General features: G+C 37.5%; 1 protein-coding gene and 1 pseudogene across 1 annotated transcript in view; one reads left to right on the top strand and one right to left on the bottom strand.

Moving 5' to 3' along the window:
• Nucleotides 1–25,289, top strand: part of TENM1 (teneurin transmembrane protein 1) — a 938,436-nt gene that overhangs the window by 260,360 nt on the left and 652,787 nt on the right. The window lies entirely within an intron of this gene.
• LOC118722041 lies at nucleotides 1,698–2,207 on the bottom strand (annotated as a pseudogene).

Raw genomic sequence — 25,289 nt, forward strand, 5'->3', positions numbered from 1 at the left:
AAAGGCTCTTTCTGAGTCCTTTGTTTGTTAAAAATAACCGAGTTAAAATAATTGATATATCAAACTTTTGGGGTTTGCTTCCCCTAAAAGGTTAATAAAGTTTTCTCCATAAAGGGTAGTTTTTATTTGCTGTTCCTACCAGAGGTTGAATTTGAGCAGTGACAGCCAGTACAGCCTTTTTTGGAGGGGAGAAAAAAAAAAGGGGGGGGCATCAATGTAAGAAACATCTATTGATCAGTTGCTTCCCAGGGATTTAACCCACAACCTGGGTATGTGCCCTGACCAGGATTGAACCTGCCACCTTTTGGTGTAGGGCCATGGTTGGCCAAGCGAGGCTTGAGAGTCACATGCGGCTCTTGAGTGTGGCTTTTCCACAAAATACCATGGCCTGGGCCAATCTATTTTGAAGAAGTTTTAAGTTTAAAAAATTTGGCTCTCGCCCTAACTGGTTTGGCTCAGTGGATAGAAAGTCGGCCTGCGGACTGAGGGGTCCCTGGTTTGGTTCCAGTCAAGGGCATGTACCTTGGTTGCGGGCACATCCCCAGTAGGGGGTGTGCAGGAGGCAGCTGATCGATGTCTCTCTTTCATTGATGTTTCTAGCTCTCTATCTCTCTCCTTTCCTCTCTGTGGAAATCAGTAAAAAATATTTTTAAAAAATTTGGCTCTCAAAAGAAATATCAATTGTTGGACTGTTGATGTTTGGCTCTGTTGACTAATGAGTTTGCTGACCACTGATGTAGGGGATAATGCTCCAACCAACTGAGCCACACTGGCCAGGGCGCTAGCACAGTCATTTCTCATTAAGGAGCTATTGGGCAGCACTGGGAGCAAGAACATTTTCTGAATAAATGATCAAGTTGAATTGCTTGCTCTGATATATTACATATATGCTTTATGATATATTGCATAATTCCTTGGGAAGTGTTATCTTATTGATGTGCTGGAGGCAAGGTTTCACCAAGTGTTGCCAGATAAAATACAAGATGCCCAGTTAAATGTTAACTTCAGATAGAAAATTAATATATATATATTTTTTTTAGTTTAAGCATGTCCTAAAGGTGAATTATTTGCTAAATCTGGCAATCCTACATTATCTTTCATACAAAACACCCAAGGCTATCTTGATTTGCTTTTTAACAGCTTACTCTTTATTGTTTGGTTTTAATAGTTGTGGTGGTTGCTTTGCTTTGCTTTGCTTTGGCTCATCATCCCTTTACTGTATGTTAGTGAATTTTCTGTGCACTAACTGTGGACCAGTCACTAATGCTGACAATTTGCATGACCTGCTATTAGATTACTTATTCAGGCATAACAGAAACCTTCCCCTAGAGCATTTTGGGAGCTGTGACTAAACATTCCAAGCACTATTTTAACCTATTCAGACACACATCTCCTTTTAAAAAGCATAAAAACGTATGTCCCTGAACTCCATTGAGAGTATTTTTTCTATAGATTCTTTTATGAAAATATTTTATCTTTCTCATTGTATAAATATAAAACATTTTATGATAGTAACTACGCTGTTTCAAGTTACACTCCATATAACATTGCTCTGGAGATTTTGAAATCCACCCCTAGAGAACAAGGTCCGCAGTTAAGAATCAGTGGTCTATGAGATGTCAAAACCAATCAGTAAAAAATCAAGTATTGAATCAAGCTATCTATTAAAATTTTTCTTTTTCTTTTATTTTTTAAAAAACAATACAGAGGTCTTTTATTTTTTTCTACTTTTCATGCCATGAATCCATAGGGAATGAGTTCCAGCAGCTCAGGCTCCTTTCCCTTGGTTCTCACAAAGTATGCTGCTCTGGGTGGAGCAGGCCGACTCTTGAGTTGAACCCAAGTACCTTTTTCTTTGGCTTCCTTCTTTTTCTGATCATTTTCCTTCAGATATTTCAGGAAGCTACCTCGGCTCTTGGATTGCATAATATGCTCAATACCTACATTAATTCTTGTGGCAAGAATCTTGCCCTTAACTTGCTTGTTCACAACAATGCCCACTTCATGCTGGGTGACATTGTAGACTCTTCCAGTTCTGCCATGGGAATATTTGTAGGGCATTCCTTTTTGAATAGTGCCCATTCCCTTGATGTCCACAATATCATCTTTCTTGTAGATTCATATGTATGTGGCCAAAGGAACAACTTCATGTTTTCTGAAAAGCCTAGAGAACATATGGTGGGTGCCTCTCCTTTTTCCCTGTATGTTGGTTATTTTGTCAAATTACTGGAAAATGGTGGTTCCGGCTAAAAATCTAAATTTTTGTTTTTATTTATTGCTAAATCAGTGTTTCTCAATGAATAACTTAACAAAGGTTAAATAATAGTTATATAATTATTTTTAGTGTGTGTTAGCAAGCAAGGTTTTCCACTCTATTGTAGAGATAGAAAGCTTCAGGTTGGAAACCACTGGTCCATATAAAAGCAAAGAAATAGTATGCCTCTGTTGGAGCTGAAAAAAGTAACTTTCTTCCCATTTCCTAAGTTCTTCTAATTGGGCTAAAAATCAAATTAACATGAGACATATTACTCAGAGAAAATGCCCAAGATTTATTATGGATATACATTCAGGGGTGCCATAATATATGTGACCAGAAATGCATTAGGCAGTTTAGGTTTATGTGCCTTTCTGGACAAAGGAGAAAAGGGGAACAGGGGTTTGGGATTTCAGAGGGAAAGTTTGCAATTCACAGGTTGATAAGAAAGAAGAAACATATGCTAATCAAAGTCTTAAAGGGCTACTCAGAAAAAAAAAATGGGACACAGAGGGAAGTCTAACAGACTTCGTTAGGATCTTCCCTGTCTGTCACATTTAATTTGTACAATAAAACCTTGATATATTGGGCTAATTCGGGCAAGAGGATGTCCTTTAAATCTGAAAGCCCATTATATAATAAATCAGGTTTTCCAAATGTGTATGCAAAAAAATTGACAAATTATTTTACCTGTTTTTACTTATGTAGACATGTTTGTGTAAAATATTAAGTGTGTATGAAAAGTTTAATGTCACAGAAAAGTTTTCTATATGTATTACTATAATTTTAAGTTTTACTGAATAGGTCTAGTAAATGTGTGCATTCACCAGTCATTGCAATTAACAAATGCACAAGACTGGGGTGGGGCATGTCAGAACATAGGTGGCACAGGTTAAAACTGCTGCAGAAAGTCACACCACGTGACAACAGAACTGATTACCTCACTTGATGCCATGTGATCACATACTAGTTATTCACTGAACATTGTTTAGAAGCAGTGACTTTGGATTTAAATATGTAGATTATAGTTGTGGATATATGATATTTATGTAGGTGAAATTACTAGTGTTATTCCCAGCATATGGCCTATTTGCTAAAATTTGTTAAAATAACAGTGAATTACCAAAAAATAACATGTTAATCGAATTATAAGAAAATCCTGGTTAAAAGTATTTTAACCAAGGTATTAATTTTCACATATGACCTATGGACTGGAAATTTTGTCAGTTAAATTCAAAGTACGTTAAATTGAGGTCTGCAAAATCAAGGCTTTACTGTATTTGCTAAAATGAATATGCTAAGGTACTCTTCTTAAACTGGGTGTTTCTGTCTGAATTCATTTAGGTGGGCAGTAGGAAAGGTCCAAAATTTTCCCAGAGTCTTTTAATAGCTAGCTTAAAATCTATATCCCTAAAGGCATATTTCAGGTGGAAAATCTTAGCTTCCCCCACCTTTTAAAAAATTCTATTACCTATCATTTTTCCCTCTAAGTTGACCAGCTGTTTGGGTCTTTTTTAAGCAGAAGATTGCTGCCTTTAAATATGACAGGCTACGTACAAATCTGAAATGCCTTTTATTGTTAACAACAGTAACACACCCTAATCGGTTTGGCTCAGTGGATAGAGTGTCAGCCTTCAGACTCAAGGATCCCAGGTTTGATTCCTGTCAAGGGCATGTACCTTGGTTGCGGGCACATCCCCAGTAAGGAGTGCGCAGGAGGCAGCTGATCCATGTTTCTCTCTCATTGATGTTTCTAACTCTCTATTCCTCTCCCTTCCTCTCTGTAAAAAATCAATAAAATATATTTAAAAAACTGTAACATTATAATACCTTATTTATTCTCATTTATCTTTTCAACACAGAGATGAGATTATATTATTCCCATTTTGCAGATGAAGAAGCTAAAATCAGAGTGAAGAGATGCCTAGTTAAATTATTGAGGAATAGATTATAATCTTTATTAGAAACCATAGCTTTTTATTTCTATTGAATTAGTTTTAAAATTACATTATTGCACATTTCTGTGCTTCAAGTGTCTATTGATATATAAACAATTAGATTTAAAGGAGGATGTTTCCATGAGATTAATATCTAGGCAATTATAGCCCTAGGAAAGAAGCTTAGAGATATGTATTAACTTTTCTTATAGATATTTATTTTATTTTCACCAAATGATAGGTTTAGCATCATGCAAAAACATATATAATAGTCAGGTTTTTTATTGTATCATCCACTTGTAGATTAAGCTTACTGAGCTGCTGTGGCAGCCCAGAGTTCACACACTTAATCTGGTTAGGCTGTTGCCTGCCGATTAACTAGGATTTATTGATTTCTTTTCAAGTTGGAGAGCAGTGTGACTCAGAAATCTTTACTCCTGATTTAATAAACCTAAAATAAATACCAGACTTAAACTGATTGCTGAGTTCATCACATAATATTGATAGAGTAGGCAGTTAGACAGGCATGAGCAGAGCAGGAACCATAGGCCAGGTAGGGAATATCACCAGGGTAGAAAGTCCCAGGGGTTTAGCAATTTGCAAAACTAGAGAAAACAACTACTATAGGCTAGTGTCAAGCCTCAGGGTGACCTTTCCTCCCTTAGCCTGTCACTAGTCATTCGGTTTAGACATTCTTAGATGACCACTCCCTTAAGCATTAAGCTCTCAGGCAATGAGGCTCTGGTCAGTATTTAAAAATCTTAGGAACATAGCCTCAGGTCTGTTGACCACAGACACAGAGTTTTGGTCAAACTAGAGATAACATCTGGGCCTCAGTTGTGTTTCAAGTGCAGGTCCAGAAGAGCAGTAACACCAGAAGGGACACTATTGTGACATCAGGAGCAGAAGAACAAATAAGTAGAGACCACTACCCTTAAATTACACACCTAGAAAGCTGATGAATATTCTATTGAGATCCTTCCCTGAGGCCTTACCTAAAATTTATGCCTTTAGAAAACAGACACAAATTCCTAGCCTCTCTCTCTCTCTCTCTCTCTCTCTCTCTCTCTCTCTCTCTCTCTCTCTCTCTCTCTTTCTCTCTCTCCCTCCCTCCCTCTTTCCAGCCTCCCCCTTCAGCCCCACCCACCCGACCCCTACCAGCTTCTTTCCCCCTCTTCTCTTAGACCTATTATCTTTGCTTGCTTTCCCCTAAACTCTAAGGACCCTTCTTTTGCCTCTGTAGCTTGTTTCCTGAGTCCATGCAGCCCAGCTGGGTCATTTCCTCTACTTCTGTGACTTTCTAAATAAACTTCTTGTGTTAGAGTTCTTGGCTTGGAATTCCTTCTTAGCTGAACTCGAGAACCAAGGTTGCTGAACCAAGATCTAACACCGCCATTAACAGTATCACTCAAGCATGGACCATGATTTATCATTGTGGCAAACTCTGGCCTCCTAAATAAAGGAAAACACAAATTACCTAGTAAAATTTTTGCTGGAATGGTATGAAAACATCATTTTACTAATTAATTATAATAGAATCCAATATCAGTTCTTCATTTTAAGAAGAGGCAGAAATAAACTCAGTATTTGTAGTGGTTGCTGTAATATGAATTATGTATTTTAAGGTTATTGCAGATCACTAAAGTATTAAGCACTGATTACTATTAAAATTAAATACTAAGATATTTATCAGGCTCACTTTAAAATGCATAGTCTCTCTTGAAACAAAATTTTTACAGCAATAAAATTTAGATAAAATGTCTAAAATGCTAACCTAAAGCAATCATTTCATAGTTACTCTTCATTTACTATGATTACCCACTTCTTTTTGCGTAGACATCTTGAGTTTTGAGACAATCAGTTTCATTTTTTCCTTTTTCATCATAGAACATATAAAAACCTTACCAGCTTCTTTGGAGGAAAAGATGATATAGGAAGATTAAGTAACTTTATAAAGAACTTTCCTAAAGCTTCTTTCTTAGCTATCACTGGAACAGAATTATAGAGATTAAACATTTTGGGCCTCTGTCTTCCTGATGAAAAACCATTCATAGAAAAAGTAAAATATTGCCTGTTAATTAGTTAGTCAATCTATATAAAACCCAATTTTGAAAATACCTGATTGATAATTTTCTTTTATAAACCAGATGCTTGAATGCCTTGTTAACATAACCATCCTGTATGTATTTACATAAAGCTAAAATAACATGTTAATCAATCAGCTACACACCAAATGACTTCAAGTAATAACTATTGTAAATTGTTTTGACCTCATGCACACTCATCTTTGGTCTTATGCCACATCACTGTTTTCATGTTTCCTTCCTGTGGCTTTCATTTGAATTGATTTTAGAGATAACAAAATATAATTCATGTTAAATACAATTTTACTTGATTAGAGTGTGATTTTGCAAATATAATTATTATAGGATTCTGTGAATATCTTAATCATTGTCAGATGACTATAATGAAATTATTAAGGTGTATATCATAGAGAATACTTTAATTAAATTATTATCACCTAAAGTGACTGTGGATATGATGATGTGATTAAATTATTATAATTTTATGATGTTTTTACTTTAAGTGAGTTATAAATATATTTAACTTGAAAATCTACTTTAATAATAATAAGTTAAACTTGTGAGTAGTCACTTCTACATGAGTACAGGGATCTGTTCTTAGCTTCTCTCACAGGAATATTATATCATTTTTCCCTTGAAAGTTTTCTTGAACCTGTAAAGTAAAATCCTAGATTCTCTTAGTGATACATTTATCAAAATGTTATCTAGATATTGTCCTTAAACAACAAAACACACACACAGAGTAATAATAATAATAAAAAGTTTATCATTTAATACAATAGAGAAATATTGCACACTTATAGTATCAACCTGGAGAATCTCAATGTATATTAGTTCTTTAGAGACTTTCAAAAGTTTTGCAATAAAGAAACCTGTGTATTTAACCCAGGGTTTCCAAACTTATTTGACCATAGAACTTCCATGTGTTCATTATATCACCAATTAGCAACCCGAAGAGTGAGTATTATGTAGGTCACACTTTGGCTAATTTGGGCCTAGGCTAATATCTTTCAGGAATATGAAAGCAAAAGTTCAGTATAAAAGCTTATGTTCTTTTTATGTATGGAAATATTTACGGGGGAGAAATATCACGACGTCTGGTGTTTACTTTAAAATACTCTAACTAAAAAAATAAAGCAAATTTTATGTTTGAAAAATTTTATGTTTGAAAAATTTTATGTTTGAAAAATTTCAGACAAGTTTTTAAAACTAAAAATTATATGCTCCTTTTAAGTAAAACTGCAGTTACTACTAGTAATTCAGACTTGTTTGCCTGATTTTACAGAACAAGCTATAAGATTGCAAAGAAAAATGCCTATTTTGTCATCTTGTCCTCTCTGTAACCAAAGGCAGACATTTGTTGAATTGTCAAGCCTAGTTAAAGTGGTCACATCAGAATTTTCCTCTGTGTAAAAACAACTTACTGAAATAAGCTGAGATTTGAACTGAAAACTTCAGCCTCATTATAACTATGTTCTGGCACAGTAATTCTTACAGTGTCTTTTTTGAACCAGCTGCATTGGCCTCACCATGTTAACTTGCTCAAAATGCAAATCCACAGGTCCCCTCTGAGACTGAATCAGAAACTCTGGGAGCTGAGTCTATATATATATATATACTATAATTAATGCATTCAAGCTCTCCCATGATTTTGATAACTGGTAAGCTTTGAAAATTACTGTTCCCATCTATTGTATTGATCTACACACAGACTTGTAATATAAAATGTCTATCTTTAGCATTATGTAAGTTCTCTCTTAACTTTATAATAGGACAAAGTTAACAGGGAGTGTGTCATTGGTTGACTTAACATGCTGCTTCTCCACCTTTAGAGCACATTTTAGACATGTTGAAAGCAGATTGAGTTAGGAGCTGAGAATGTATCTACTATTTTAATAATGCCACGGTGGTCCCATCCCACTTATGGGATGCAATGATAACCTTTCATTGTGCATGTATATTTAGATCATTCAAATTTTCATTGATGGCTTTTTATCTTGGTTTTTGTGGCAAGGATATCCTCCGACAGGATCTGCTTGCCTGTTGATGGTGGATGGGCAGCCTGTCTCCATTTCTCAGCATATATAAAAGCATACAAGTTACTGGATCACAGAGTTTGGGTCCAGTTGCTATTTGGGTACTAGTGACTGAAGTGGAAACAACCCTCTCAGTTTTGGTAAAAAGCAAAAGGAACCCAGTCATCAGAACAGCCTTCCAAAGGTTGTAAAGCAACCCAAACTCTCACTCTTGAGGCTTTAGGTGGCTAACATGTTACATTTTGAAAATAAAACCCTAAATCAAGCTTCTTCAGAGGAATTCATAAAGCTTTGCATTTCACTATTACCTTGTTTAATTAGAGGATAATTATTTTATAGAGGGAGAGATTGATGAGGAAATGGAAATTTGGGAACTTTTCCCTAATTTTACACTTAGCCTTATACATGGATTCTAAATGCAAAGCAACATAGCTCTGTATTCTTACATTTTAAAAATATTTTTATTGATGTCAGAGATGAAGAGAAAGAGAGAAAAGAATAGAAACACCAATGATGAGAGAGCATAATTGATTGGCTGCCTCCTACATAGCCCACACTGGGGATGGAGCTTGCATGTGTCCTGACCTGGAGTCAAACTGTGATCTCCTGGTTCATAGGTTGAAGTTCAACCACTGAGCCACACTGGTCAGTTTATTTTTACAGTTTTTAAAAAATGAGGAAGGCTGTTGAAACCGGTTTGGCTCAGTGGATAGAGCATCGGTCTGGGGACTGAAAGGTCCCAGGTTCGATTCCGGTCAAGGGCATGTACATTGGTTGCAGGCACTTCCCCAGTAGGGGGTGTGCAAGAGGCAGCTGGTCGATGTTTCTCTCTCATCCACGTTTCTAGCTCTCTGTCCCTCTCCCTTCCTCTCTGTGGAAAATTAATAAAATATATTAAAAAAATGAGGAAGGCCATTTTGTTGATCATATTTCACTTTTCATGTTAACACTTGGCAAACATTCTTCCCTAATACTCATAGAAACATAGGATCAGGTATGGCATCATAGGTAGTTTTCTCAAAACATCTCCCTGTTTCTATTGCCCCATAAAAAAACAGAAGCTTTGGCTTCATAGAGACCCTGGTCATTTTTAAACATTACAGCTGTAGTGTGAGTTTTACTCACACTGTCCTGCTGGCAAATCCAGGACATTTTCTTACTTGGTACATTGATCAATATTGGAATATGTTTTATCATTCACAGTGTTTCATTTCCTGCCTACTTTTAATTTAATCAATTCTTAAGCAATTAAAACTGTGAAAATTTCCCAGTCCAATTTAACAAATGTCTTGGAACAGTTAAGAGTTAAGTCAATTTATGGAGAAGTGGGATGTATTATAGAAACCAGAAGGCCCCTTAATTAGTTAATAGAATCACTTGAGTTAGTAAAGACCATTTCATCTTCTGGGTCTTTATCTGGCAGTTGCTACACAGAATTCTGGTAAGGAGAAGAGATGAGGGAGCAATGTTATGGAAGTGGTCTGTGTTTTTTTTTTATTTTGCTTGATTTTCTTCTAAATTTATATGAAATGCTTTATAACTAAAACCCATTTGAAAAGGGTTTGACTTTGTGAGTTAAATGCACTAATGTAGCAATAAATGTTGAGGCTATATTTTTACCTTTATTGAGCTATAATTGACAAATAAAAACTGCATATATTTAAAGGGTACGATCAAGCTATAATTAATGCATTCAATATCCCACATAGTTGTTGTTGTTGTTGTTATTATTATTATTATTATTATTTGTATGGTGAGAACACTTGAGATTCACTCTCTTTGTAAATTTCAAGTACACAGCAGAAGGTTGTTAAAAGTCTTCACCGCATTGGACATTAGGTCTCGAGAATTGATTAATCTTATAACTGAAAGTTTATACCCTTTGATCAACATCTCTCCCATTTCTTCTAACCTCCAGTCTTGGCCACTATTATTCTTTTGATATTCTGGACTCAGGCAGGAAACCAGGCTCTTGGCTTAGGTTAGATTGAAGGCAAGTTTGTGATGAACAGGAACACGGGTCTGGAGATTCAGAAGTACCAAGGCACTTGAGCTTTGGCATAAGCAGGAAAGGACCCTCCATCACTCAGAGAAAAAGAAAGTGACTTAGAGAACAGGTCTGACTGAGGGCCTTTATGTATATGACCCCAAAGCTCTTTTGTTGACCCTAGAAGGTTGGCCCTTTCAGTATTAAGAGAAATTCATCTAGTACAGTCCTTGATCAAACAAATATTTATTGAGCACTTTGTTCTCTAAAGGAGACAGACAGTATATTGCAATTACAATATACAGAGATACATGCAATGATAGTGCAAGGTCAAGGTGCTGTAGGAGCCTTTATGTACTTTAAGCCCTCATTCATTCATGAAACAAATGTTTAGTAGGCACCTACTATGTTCCAGGCACTAGGTGCTGAGAGGAGGCTGTCATTAATAAAAAAGATATGACCCCTGCCTTCCTGGGGCTTGTAGTCGAAAAGGGAAGAAAATCCAACACCTATAGTCCCCAGGTGTGATAAATTTAGTCATTCTGAGGTCAAAACAATCTTCATGATAGGAAGTATGTAGAGTCTCATCTTTTGACATGAAGTGTGTGTGTGTGTGTGTGTGTGTGTGTGAGCTCTCTGGACAGACAGAGGTAGAAGAAATGATAAATATATATATACACAAAAAGTTAGGGAACCTGGCTGGTGGAGCTCAGTGGTTGAATGTCGACCTATGAACTAGGAAGTCACAGTTCGATTCCTGGTCAGGGCACATGCCCAGGTTTCAGGATTGATCCCCAGTGTGGGGGGTGTAGGAGGCAGTGCTGCTTGCCTGCCACCCCCTGGGACTGGGGGACTCTGGTGGGGATGAGGGGACTGGGTGCTACCATTTTGTGGCTATGGGTGCCACCATCTTTGTGATGGCGTGATGGTAAATTTGCATATTCCCTCTTTATTAGATAGGATGTCCCTTACTAGCTTTCTAGCCTCCTTTAGACTCTTAAACCTCTTCTTTGTATTCCCAGGCTTATCATTTGTTTGCTGAAGAATAATTTTCTAGATGTGTGAACATTATTAATTCAAATAATGGAGCAGATTCAAAGTGATTTGAATCATAGAAAGTTAAAGAAGGGAAAAGAACTTGATTATTTAGTCTCAGCTTCCTCGTTTTACAGATAAGAAAACAGATTTAGAAAATATATACTCCTAAAACTATTATTTTTTCTCAATGAATCTTACTGGACATAGCCAAAATGGAAGCCCAATCTCATATGTAAAGGGCATTGTGTGACTAAACAAAATGATAAAAGGTAATGAACTATGGTGTCCCTACTTCTCTTTAGCTTGCAAGGTAGGTTAGGAAGGGTGTTTTAGCTAATCCAAATTATTTCTGGTTCTTGGACCCCCTCCCTCATCCCATCAATTTAAATGTCTGAGGATCCTTTAAAATTTATAGCATAATTTGAAAAGAATTGAAGATAGACAAAAAAATGAAAGCACACATGTACTTATGGGATGTCTACAGTACACTCTCTTAGGATACTGGGCAAGCCCTTGGCAGGCTTGTTTTAAGCAGAAGTCTCCTCTGGAATTTAATCAAGACACTGAATTGAAACAACTGGTAGGGAGTTGGGAGGAGTGAGCTCATTCAACTGCAGTAAATTTGAATTCCAGAGGAGTCAGTCTTCCTTTGACTGTGATTTGAAGCCAATGGAAGTCTCAAAAACTAAAACAGGGACCCCAAGCTCATAAGAATCAACAGCTCAAGATGAGCTTGAGAAAGGTTTTATTTTAAAATATAACTCTCAAATGGCTGGGCTTGCTAGCCAGCGAAAAACAACTTGGTTGGAACAATTATAACATGTACATGGTCAGATCTCATTTTATATGAAAAAGCAGACCCAAACAAGGTTTAGAATTTTCTATACAGTTCATCACTTAGTGCATAAAACAAACATTATTTTTTTATTAAATCATACCTCTTCTCTTTATGCCAGAATATAATTCTCCTCTCATATTTATAACATATTCATTTTGGAAATAGACTTTGAAAGGAATTCCAGAAATATGAATACCGCAAAACTATGTAAATTTTCTTTGTTCATTTACCAGTTTTCTATCCTATAAATAAAAAGATGGCTCTAGTGTTCAGAGACTTGTCTTTCTTAACTGTGAATTTCAGATGAACTTTCAAATTTCCAGCATTTTTCTTGCTTGAGGTCAGATAGTATTTTCAATTATTAAAATCATAATCTTGAAGACAAGCATAATTTTTGCAGCTTACTTGTAAATTTGTAATTTTAATGACTTAGTTTATGCTGAACATGAATAATAAACTATCACCTATTAAACCTGGAGAGCACAAGAAGTTGCTAATATGATTTACAATGCACTGCAAAATTGGATTCATTATTATCTTGCATTCTAAAGATTTGCAGTAGAGTAGTGTAAACAAGTATTTACTTTAATTAATGAAATAGCAAGGAGTTTTTAGGGCTGTATTTTATCTAGAAAATAATTATCCAATAACCCAGAAGGCTTATACTTGCTAAAAATAATTCTCTGCATTTACTGAATTCCACCAGAAAATCTGTTCATTCTTTTGAAAGACAATAAAGCATCTCTAAAAGCTTATCTGCACACTGCTGATGGTCCCTTTCAGATCTTGCCAGCTTGCCCTGTCTTTAAAGCAAGGTCAGTAGGAGGACCTTTACTCAATGGAGAGAGAATTTGAAGTATCCATGTTACTTTTCTTTTCTGTTCTTAAATTGCCTTTGTAGAGCAAGACATTTATTAGTGGGCTTTGACATATTCTTGAGGTTACAAAATCACAGGTGGAAGTGATAATAGACTAACTTTAGATCATGTGCAGACTAACCAGATTGCGTTCATTAGGTAACCTGCCCCCTGTAATCTGGGTCTACCATGCTATCTATGTTTGTTTCTCATTGCTCTCTAATATTAACATCTGCTTTTATTGGTGTTTTCTTTATGGATTTTCTAATCCTATTTCATATGGATTAGAAAGTTTTTCAAGTCCACTTTAATTAACGAATCAAGTAAGATTCCTCTACCCTACATGGAAGATCTTTTCTCTCATTTATTGAAATTTAACTAATTCTCCAAGCCCAGGTAATTTCTATTTTTTTTCCATGAAAACCATTGCCAACTAATATGTAGTCCTTGCTAAACTTCACATATTTGAGCAGCTATAGTACTTACCATGTATCTGTGCCTGGATATCTCATATGTAGAAATATTATTCTCTAATAATCTTACATAAAATGTATGATGTAAAATGCATAAACTCTGAATTTTACTATAGACAACATTTACATTTTAACATGAAAACACATACTAGCAGTAGAATTTATAGAGTTAAGTTTTCTTCTAGGGAAGTTATAGCTGATTTTAGAGATAGTGCCACTCTTCCAGAATTTGGGGGGAATGGAAAGAAAAATTTCATCTCAATTCTTTATATGACATCACATTTTTACTCCAAATGAAATTATTTAGCTAGAGAACACACTTCACTTGACAGACTTTATTCCAACTTAGTATTTTTAGGTATTTAAACATTTTAAATTTAACCTCAAAGATAGATTTCCACTAGTGAATAAAATCAGGGTGTTTGTGGGAGGAACAAAGTTTTTTCTACTCTCAAGGTCCTTCCCCCCTTCCCCCTTGGTTTAATAATCAAATAGACATGAGACAGATTAGCAAGAAAAAATAATCAATTTAATACATGCATGTATAAAGGAGCATTACATATATGAGAGAGTCAGAGACCCTACATACAAGACATGTTTGGAGACAGAAAGGGAATATGGATACATATAACATTAGGATCTTGGGATAAGGTAATGCACACTTACTTCAGAAAGTCACTGCAAGGAAAGCTCGCATTCAGTAATTGTTATTTTGCCTTGCCATATAGATAGTTAAAAAGTCATTTCTGGTGCCCTGGTCAGTGTGGCTCAGTTCGTTGGGCATTATCCCATGCACTGAAAGGTTGCCAGTTCCATTCGATTTCTAATCAGGGCACATGCCTGGGTTGGGGGCTCATTCCATGGTAGGGGGCATGCAAGAGGCAGCTGATGGATGTTTTGCTTTCACATCTATGTCTTTCTCCCTCTCCCTCTCCCTCTCTCTCTCCCTCTCCCTCTCCCTCTCTCTCTCCCTCTCCCTCTCCCTCTCCCTCTCCCTCTCCCTCTCCCTCTTCCTCTCCCTCTCCCTCTCCCTCTCCGTCTCCCTCTCCCTCTCCGTCTCCCTCTCCCTCTCCGTCTCCCTCTCCCTCTCCCTCTCCCTCTCCGTCTCCCTCCCTTCCTCTCTCTAAAAAAATAATTTAAAAATATTTTTAAAAAGTCATCTCTGGTGATAACTCTTATCATGGGTCAAGCTCCTAAATTTAAATTCATCTAGATAGTTAAGGTACAGGGAAAAAGTTTCCCTTGAGCCTGTGGGTCTTGGTTGCCTTTAGGTAAAAATAATCCACATACCACTAAGGCACATTTGGGTGGTTTTCTCTGAATCCCCAGAAGTGTTTCAGGTTTAGAACACAATCACTAAAGAAGAAGAGTTACAGTAATGTTTGCAGCACTGTAATAAGTGTATGGCTCCCTACTGTGACTACTTTGAACAATACAATCCTTTTTTGTTTGTATAAATTTTGTTGTATTGTTAAAAAATAAATCCATGTATTCTCAGGAGGCATATATTAAAGTATATATTCAAGTTTTATAGCCTCAACCAAGCATTTAACCTCAGGAAAGTTAAGTAACAAGTTCTCTGTGCCTCACTTTTTCCATAAATCAAATGGTTATAATAAGGCCTGTCTCATAGGATGCTATGAACACTAAATGAGAATACATGGAAAGCAGTTATGCAATGATCCTGCCATGTTTTAAATACTTAATAAACATTAGCTGCTTTTGCTATTATTATCATTGGTTCCTTGGAAATCCTTGTTCATATCTGCTCTTTTTAATCAAATCCTATGCTCAGATTGTATAGTTTGGACTTAGTTTCCTTATATTTACGTGACTATGCAGCATACTCCTGCTAAAATTATCTTTATTTCCAAGCTCATCCCTTTAAGACTCTTAGTGGCTTTATATTCTGTTCCAACTTCAAACCCCTTGAAGCCAGTTTCAATGTTTTTGTCCTATTACTAGAGGTCCAGTGAATGAAATTTGTGCACAGGGGTGTGTGTCCCTCACCCCAGCCTGCACCCTCTCCAATCTGGGACCCCTCGAGTGATGTCCGACTGCCTGTTTAGGCCCAATCCCACCTGGTGTACAGGTAGGGTCCAGCTGGTTAGCCCCAAAGGGTGTTCTGGATCAGGGTATGTGTTTCCTTGGGTCATGGGGCAGCCTGGGTGAGGGACCTGTGGTGGTTTGCAGGCTGGCCACGCCCTCTGGTGACTCAAGTGGGTGCTCTGGTATCTGGGATTTATTTATCTTCTATAATTGAAACCTATTAGCTTTGAGCAGAGGCCAGGGCTGGCCAGGGTGGGCAGGAAGTTTGACTTCCTCCATCGTGGGGGGCAAACCAAATTTCCTGCTCTCTCCAGCTCCGTGGCTGCTGCCATTTTTGTTGGGATTTATTTTTCTTCTGTAATTGAAATATTGTAGACTTGAACAGAGACCAGGACTGGCCAGGCAGGCAGGAAGCTTTGCTTCCTCCATTGCTGGGGAGACCCAAGCCTCCAGCTGGCTCCAGCTCTGTGGCAGCCGCCATATTTGTTTGCTTAATTTGCATACTCACTACTAATTTTCTGGTGGGCGTGGCTTGTGGGCCTAGCAGAGGTATGGTCAATTTGAATGTTTCTCTTTTATTAGATAGGATACTCATTGAAGTGGGGAACTATACTGTTTTACAGTATCTAGTATGTAAGTTACATTAATAAATAACAGTAATAACATAATGAGCTGCATTGAACAACTGGCAGCAACCTGAAAGGAATTTAGGGGAAATACTTGTAAGAAATCTAATTTTTTTCTAAAATGAAACTCTTTAGTTTGAAATCACATGGTGATTGGCCATAATTCAGAATCACACAAGAAGCAAATGAAAAACTCACCCCCTTCTAAAAGGATCATGGACAACTGATAATGTTAATAAGCAAACTCAGGGAGCACTGCCTTGACCTTGTACATAGATGAAAACAGAGTATTTTAGGAGATGGAGCTTTTCCAGAGTGGCTTAAAAAATGGTCAGAGATTGTTCTACTTGACCAACCTTACTATCCATGTTGAAAATGGGACAAGGGAGTAATCAGATATAAAGTAGAAAATTATAGCCCAATTTGTGTTCCAGTCTCCTATGTGTCTCCTTTTGGTGTCCAGAGCCACTGCCTCACACCTGGCACTAAATATACCAAGGAATGTAAGACTTTGGCATTTGACAGAGAACATTTTTAAAGTTCTTATCATTCACTTGACCTAAATTAATGGGAGCATTCATGATGGGAGCACATCAGTAATGTTAAAGGACATTAAATTGAGACCTTTTGTCTCTGCAGAATAATGTTCTATTTTGAGATTTCTCATTACACAAAGTAATGAAACAGCCAAATCATTATGTACATCTGTGTTTGTTGATACTTGACATTTGTTTTTAAAGTGAGATTTAGGAGGACCCTTATTTAATCTGGGTTGGGCTCTTTTGAGATCCAATTTATTTGCTGCCATTTGGATTTCATTTCTATAGTTGAAGCATCCAGTTTGTCCCAATATAAAATTAAAAGGCCTTATTCCTTTAATTAATTATACTTACCATATCTTGCTCATTCACATTGAAGAGTTGGAATTAACAGTATCTCAGGGCCATAGACAAATGGCACTCTCAGCTAAATCTATGCTTTGGAGAGGTTTTGGAATACAGTTGTAATTTCTTTTGGCTCAAGTTCACACCCCTTAATCTAGCATTTGAAGCCTTCTATAATCTACTCCCAATTTGCCTTATCTTGTTCTAAAATCCCTTCTACATTTCCTGGACATGGATGGTAGTTGCTTAATAATTCAGTTATATTCTTCCTTCTCTGCAGCTTTCTTTGTGCTTTAGTCAAGCTGGTATCTTTATACTTCCATGCTTTTCAAACCATCCATCCTTTAAAGTCCATTGAAATCCCACCCTTTCTGAAAAGATTTCCTTGTATCATCTTTCACTACTCTTTTTCTTCTTCAGTTTGGGGCTAGGTGCCAGATGCTGGAAGTCAGTTGATAAATGTTTCACATAAGCAGATCTTTTTCATTAAGATTATAATGGCCAAATGGCTGAGGGTCACACTTTATATCCTTACATATTCTCTAAAATGCCACTGTCAGTGCCAAGCTGATCACATGATTGATTCGCCTGTTGTAATTTTGAAATAGTTTATTTGATGAATGAAGTTTGGGGTTGAATTTCTTTTAAAAGTACAATTATATTATACTGGAAGGGTGAAAATGGTTGATTTTTTTAAAATGTTATTTTGCCTTTTAGTTGTAAAAGAATAAGTAAATCCCCTCCCTATTTAACATGGAATGTGTTGGTTAGGTTCGTAATCCTGAAATACAGAAAATAAACTTGGACTTTTAACTGGCATTTCTATTTTAGGAGTGCCATATTAGACCTGTGTTTTCATGTGGACTACTCAGAATCCAACTACATTGTAAGATAGTTGTTAACATAGGGCAGCCTGAATAAATTAGGTTTTATGTCACTAAAATATTTTCAGGGACTTAAAAGTGTTTGTAAAAAGCTAGGTCAAAAAGTTAATATGGAGAAGGATTAAAGAATTTGAAAGATCAGGAGCCTATTAGATGATTATAGTACTTTAGGATTATAACTTTCATTTTCTAAAGAATATGCATAATTCTCAGAATTCACTATTCATAGTCTACTTATTAGTTTAAAATAAAAAGCTTCTATAAGTACTTTTTCAAGAAAAGCATTTTAGAAATTTTCTTTAATATTCTACGTAGCTTTAAAGTATACATATATAAGCTGATATATATATATATCAGCTTATATTTTTAAGAAAGTGCAATGATCTGTGTTTTTTCCCCTTTCAAATAAGTAACAACTTAGTCTGTGAAAGGTTGTTTGTGGTATTTTTATAAAAACATTATACACATTAAAGAAAAATGAAACTCAGAAACAAATTGAAAGTATTGGGGAAAAACAAGTCTGTTATGATAAAAAAAAAACAACAAACAACAACTGTAAAACTGTGCCTGTGATAATAAGTACGTGGAAGGAAAGATACAGTGTTATATAAAAGCATAAAATGAGAGCATTTGAAAAAGTCAGGAAAGTCAGAACTTGCTTCCCCAAGGAAGCATTGATTAATGCCTGAAAGCACAAACTAGGCAAAGGGGGATGGGGAAGGTCATAAGAAAAGCATAAGTTCCTATGGTGTGAGGGAGGTTGGCAAGTGTAAAGCAAGTTAGAGTAGATAGAGCAGAATTAGTGATAATGCAGGTTGGGCAAGATGAGACTGCAGAGGTTAGCAGGGGCTAGTTAGCATAGGACTTTTGGGGTCACATTAAATACTTTGTTATTTATTCTACAATCAGTGAGAGGTCTTTGGAGAGTTTTAGGCAGATAGATTGTGTTCAGATTTGTATTTTGAAAAGATCACACTGACTATAGCATGAAGAGAAAAATCAGACTGTGGCCAGAGGTGACGCAGGGAGACTATTTAGGAGATGGTTGCTATGAGTGGTACAGGAGAATGGTCATGCCAGTTTATACTAGGATGGTAGCAATGGAGCGAAGTGGCAAGATTCAATATGGAGGGTGTAAAATTGAAAAAGTTCAGACTGGATCTATGCTGGGATAATGAATAGGGGCTGTCAGGGATGACCTGAAGATTGCAAGCTTGTATGATTAGATAAATGGTGTAATTCCTTGAAATGAGCAGCACTATTAGAAGAACTGTGATTATTTTGTGGGGGGCTAGGAGGGTATTTTAAAAAAATCAGATATATTGAATTTGAGTCATTTAAACTGTTTGGGCTTCAATTTCCTAACCTTTAATATAAGGGCCATGAATCATTGAGGTCTCCTCTAGAGCAGAGGTCAGCAAATTTCTTCTGTAAAGGACCAGACAACATGCTGTCTCTGTTGTAACTACTCCACTCAGATGTTGTAGCTGAATCAAACCATTGTATCTCAGTTATCAGGTATAATAATCCTTATACCATGTCTACACAAACCTGCCAACTAATTTGGTTAATTACAAGGAATAATCAGTGAATTCCAATGAAGTACTGATTGTGTCATTAATGAGTCAAGTCAATAAAATTAGTTGAGGCAATAGACTTGAATAGACAGAACTATATGAATTATAAATATAACAGACCCTGCCATTAATCTAACAGGTGATAATCAGAAGGGTATGGAGTGAGTATCCACCAATGCAAAACCTAAACAAAGCAAACCAGAACAATCATTGTGAAATGTAGGCTATACTAGGCACTTATCTGAGTAGAAGTTTCTGTTTTAGCTGATATTGCTTCCTATTGTCATGGGTGTTGGTACTGCCTCTGTCTTGGAGCCTCAGGTATGACTGATGGGCCAGCCCAACCACAGAGATGATGTGTGAGTTTTTAGGCAAATAAAATTATTTGATGAATATTATATTGTAACTTGAATGAATATTATATTGTAATTTGATTTTTTTGCTTAATGAATATTTTGGACATTTGTTCATTTTATTAGAAATATGCTTATCTAAACTTTGTGAATTGTCTGTTATTTTTTAAAATATGTTTTTATTGTCTTTAGAGAGAATGGAAGGGAGAGGCATAAAGAGATAGAAACATCAATGAGAGAATGTCTCTTGCATGCCTGCACTGGGAATCCAACCAGGATCTCTTGGTTCATGGGTTGATGCTCAATCACTGAGCAGTACCAGCTGGGCATGGATTGTCTATATTTAATTCTCATTTCACGTTGTCCTTGCTACCCAAATTTTTTGGAAATAGCTTTTTCTCATCCTAGGTTAATATGTAATTTGTCTACAGCCACAACTCAATAAATGTTTGTGTGGAAGTGGGGTAAAAGCATCAAATAGTGCACTCCCAAAGCTCATGAAATCTATATTTTGGCTGAAATACCATTGTTGATGAAATATTTTTTCTTGTCATTACAATTAATAGGGATGATCAATGGTTAAGCATGTTTGAACATGACTTATACTAGTATAATAGGTATGCAAAATGAGGTTTCCGAGTATATGGACTATGGCAATTGGGTGAATAATTGACTATCTCAGGAAAAAAGTATAATTTTAATTGAATCATACCCATAATTCATCCTTGTGAAATACTAGTTCATTTCCATTCTTTACAATTTATTATGAATGGATATAAGAAAGCTAAGCCTACAGCCAAAGATATTTTTCATAAAATTATTTCAATTTGCGACAGGTAGGTTGACATTTCTATGATTTATTTAATGAGATACTTTTCTCCCATGCTATATTATTATTATTTTTTAACTTATTGAACATTATAGCCTGAGATGGTTGGAGGGGGAAGAGAAGAAAGTTTATCAAGTCTTAGTTTACACCAATTATAAGCAAAAGTTTTCAGTAGCATTGAATCAAAACCACTAGCTCTGCCTATCGTTATGGGAGAGGGCCTAGAAAGTATTATAAAGATCCAGGAAGGTCTTGGCAGTGGGGAGTGAATACTAGAAAGTCTACAGAAGAAGGTAATTATCTTCAGAAAAGCTGAGCAATATGGTAAACACAAACATAGCAAGCAAGTTTATCATGCACCAGAGAAGGTCTATGGGAGATATTGAGGTATTCCAGTAGTCACTAAATGCTAAGTCTAGCTCTATCAGGAGATGATGGGGTCTAAGACTCAGAACCAGGTTTCCACTCATCAGAAGGACTGTAGTGAAGGCACTAGCCACACCCTGGGGAAACTGTAGCTTTAGTCAATCTATAATAATAAAAGCATAATATGCTAATTAGACAGCTGAATGACTTTCCAAACGTCATTCAGGATGTCATTCAAGACTAAGCTGAGGCAGCAAGGGCGGATGCAGAGACAGTTAGGGGTGATCAGGCAGGCAGAGGTGGTTAGGGATAATCAGGCAGGCAGGTTAGTGGTTAGGGGTGATGAGGCAGGTAGGCAGAGTGGTCAGGGGCGATCAGGCAGGCAAGTAGGTGGGCAATTAGGATCCAATGGTCCAGGATTGAAAGAGGGATGTCCAACCAGCTTAGCCAGGATCGGGACTAAAATGGTAGTCGGACATCCCCAGAGTAGTCCTGGATTGCAAGATGGTTCAGGACAGGCTGTGGGACCCCTGCACCCTGTGCATGAATTTCGTGCACCAGGCCTCTAGTAGTGTTATAAAGAAGCAATTCTTAGTTCCTGGAACTAGGGTCAAGGATAGGGCTTAATTATAAAGGAGCAATGCTGAAACACTAAAAGGATTCATAGGGTTAGAGCAAGTCTAGCAGCAAGGCTACTTTGATACCACACATTTGAGTCACTTAGAACTTTTTAATAATTCTGCTTGCCTACTTTGTGATTGGTCCCAGATTCAGGGATGAGGATGAGGGTGGATGCAGGATGATAAGTGGAATAAAATCCATTTTCAATCTATCATTTGACTGAGAATGTGAAAATTTTGATAGAAATAATCATGAGAATTGCTTTGCTACATGAATTTGAATTCTCTCTCTCTTACACACACACACACACACACACACACACACACACACACCACAACACTCACACTCTCACAAAAATATGGATCCACAAGAAGATAGATGAGCCAACCTTAAATGTAGATAGCCTTCCGTGGTGAGATGCTCTTCTCCAGCCCTAGCCATCTCCCACTATGACTGGCCCAAATTCCTGCTACTGGTCACTCCTTTGGGAAGAAAAAAAGATGGTTGCTGCATAGTTGCTTTCAGAAAAATATATTCCAGATATTTCAGGGAAGACACAGAAAGGGTAGGAAATGCCTCTTTATCCAGAGATAGTACTATACAAAATTCCTATGTGGGAGTGAAATATATATTTGCCTCCCTCCCATCTCACCTTTTATAATAATAAACTAATAATATAGTAATTAAAATATTTCTCTGAGTTTTGTGAGCCATTATAGTAAATTAATCAAATCTGGGTCTTTTGAACCTGCCAGTCCCTTAGAAGTACAGGTAACATCTGAACTTGAGAGTGGCATATGAAGTGAGGGAGAGGGGGCGTGAAGAGGAGAGTCTTGTAGGACTTAACCCCTAACCTGTGGAATTTGATGATTTCTCCAGGTAAATAACTATACTTGAATTGAATTATAGGACACCTAGCTGGTGTCCTGAAATGTGCTTGCTATGGTGGGGAACCCTCCCCCAAAACACATTGGAATTGGTACCAGAACCAATTTGTGCCAGGCATTATATTAAGCACTTAACATGCAGTTACATTCAGACCTTAATAGAATGCTATGAGGGAGACACATTCCCTTTCACTCCAGGCACCAACTTATTTTCTGTGTTTGTGAGGAAGGTTAAAAATGAATTTATTCTTGTTCTTAACCTTAGTGGCTGTCAGGTTATAGGCAGTTAGTAGAAGACTGCTAGTTGAGTGAATTAATACTTTTCCTTTGTTGTTCAAACCCTCCAACCATGGTGTGCTACCTAGGCTTGGGCAATTTAGCTCATCCCTGGCTCCACCCACATTAAATTGTATCTTTCTTACATTTGATATCCTCAGGGCTTTTATTTCTGCTGGACAGTTGATAAATTAATCCTGATAGGATTATAGCAGCAGATAATTACTGTGAGTATGTTAATGTGTCACCCCTCCTACATAGCTTATTTGCATGTTAATGGAGCAATTCTGGAGATATTCCCTTAAGGCAAAGACATGAATCTTGAGGATGAAAAAGCCTGTATCAAGGCAATCTGCAGTGTGGGAGTGAAGTGGAAGGTGGTGATGTACACATCTCAGAACTGACAACATACAGACAGCTGCCTACTCCACCTCTGTGTTGTGTCAGCTTTGATGAGTAATTGTTAAAAGTAAGAATTATCATCTATTGCTATCTTTCCTTACTTTTATATTAGCTTTGTTGGTTCTCTAGAGCAAAACCTCAAGCTCTTTTTGGGCTAAGACGAATGGCTAAGCCTAATGAGATGCATGGTACTGTGAAATTTGATTAATTAACTAGGATTTGAATTAAAATTGTTTTTGGGATAAAATTTGTCACAATGTATTTTTATGAAATGTTTGTTTGCAGCACATATAGTAGCCACATTGAATGTAATTCTCTTGATACTGGGAAGGGGAGCATGTGATGGGACATCTCAGGATAAAAAATATTATAGTCCATACCAATGATCGGCAAACTCATTAGTCAACAGAGCTAAATATCATCAGTACAACAATTGAAATTTCTTTTTTGAGAGCCGAAAACCAACTTCTGCGCATGGGACACGAAGTTTCAATCGCACTTTATGTGAGCGCCTAAACGTGGTATTTTAGGGAAGAGCCACACTCAAGGGGCCAAAGAGCTGTATGTGGCTTCGTGAGCTGCAGTTTGCCAACCATTGGTCTATACCCTTCTCTTATTCAGAAGGCTATATATTATACTACATTTTATTTAATTGTATTTTAAAGAGTCCTAAAGAAGTATATTACAGGGGATTTTAAAAACTTAACATCACCTTTCTAAGACATAGCACATAGTCAGCTTTTATATATATATTAGAGGTCCAGTGATGAAATTCGTGTACGGGGGTGTGTGTCCCTCAGCCAAGCCTTCACCCTCTCCCATCTGGGACCCCTTGAGGGATGTCCGACTGCCCCTTTAGGCCCAATCCTACCTGGTAGGATTGGGCCTAAAGGGGCAGTTGAACATCCCTCTCACAATGCACAACTGCTGGCTCCCAACTGCTCTCCTGCCTGCCTGCTGTCCTGATTGCTCCTAACCACTTCTGCCTGCCAGCCTGATCACCCCCTAATCACTCCCCTGCCAGCCTGATTGATGCCTAACTTCTCCCCTGCCAGCCTGTTTGCCCCTAACTGCCCTTTCCTTCAGGCCTGGTCACCCCTAACTGCCCTCCCCTGAAGGCTCGGTCACCCCCAACTGCTCTCCCCTGCAGGCCTGGTTCCCCCTCTCCCCCCAACTGCTCTGCCTGGTCACTCCCAACTGCCCTCCCCTGCTGGCCTGATAGCCCACAATTACTCTCCTGTGCAGGCCTGGTCTCTCACAACAGCCCTCCCCTGCTGGCCATCTTGTGGTGGCTATCTTGTGTCCACATGGGGTCAGTCATCTTTGACCACATGGGGGCAGCCATCTTGTATGTTGGAGGGACAGTCAATTTGCATATTATTCTTTTATTAGATATGATAGAGGCCTGGTGCATGGGTGGGGGCTGGCTGGTTTGCCATGAAGGATATCCTGGATTAGGGTGTGGGTTCCCTCGGGATATGAGGTGCCCTGGGTGAGAGGCCTGTGGTGGATGGCAGGCCAGCCACCCCCCCCGGAGACCCAAGCAGAATTCCTGGTATCTGGGATTTATTTATCTTCTATAATTGAAACTTTGTAGCCTTTTCAAAATCGTTTTATCTATTCTGACTCTTTTGTTTGTCAACTAAATTTTAGAATCAACTTATCAATTTCTATAAAAACAAACAAACAAACCCTGTTATTTTGATCAGGAAGTTAACTGGGAAAGAATAAACATGTTGATATACACTGAGTGGCCAGATTATTACAATCTCTGAATGGATAATAATCTGACCACTCAGTGTATATGCTATCTCATAAAAGGACAATATGCAAATTAACTGTCACTCCATGACAAAGATGGCAGTGCCCATAGCCACAAAGATGGCAGCATTGGCCGGAGCCATGGAGCCTAGCCTGCCCAGGCCCGCTGCTGAGGGAGACATGCAGGGAGTACAGTGGGGAGATGTGGGGAGTGAGCGAGGTTCCCTGTCTGGGGGTTCCAAATCCACCATTGGTTCCTTTCACCACTGA

The sequence above is a fragment of the Pipistrellus kuhlii genome, unplaced genomic scaffold (genome assembly GCF_014108245.1).
Source record: "Pipistrellus kuhlii isolate mPipKuh1 unplaced genomic scaffold, mPipKuh1.p scaffold_m20_p_19, whole genome shotgun sequence".
NCBI lineage: Eukaryota > Metazoa > Chordata > Mammalia > Chiroptera > Vespertilionidae > Pipistrellus > Pipistrellus kuhlii.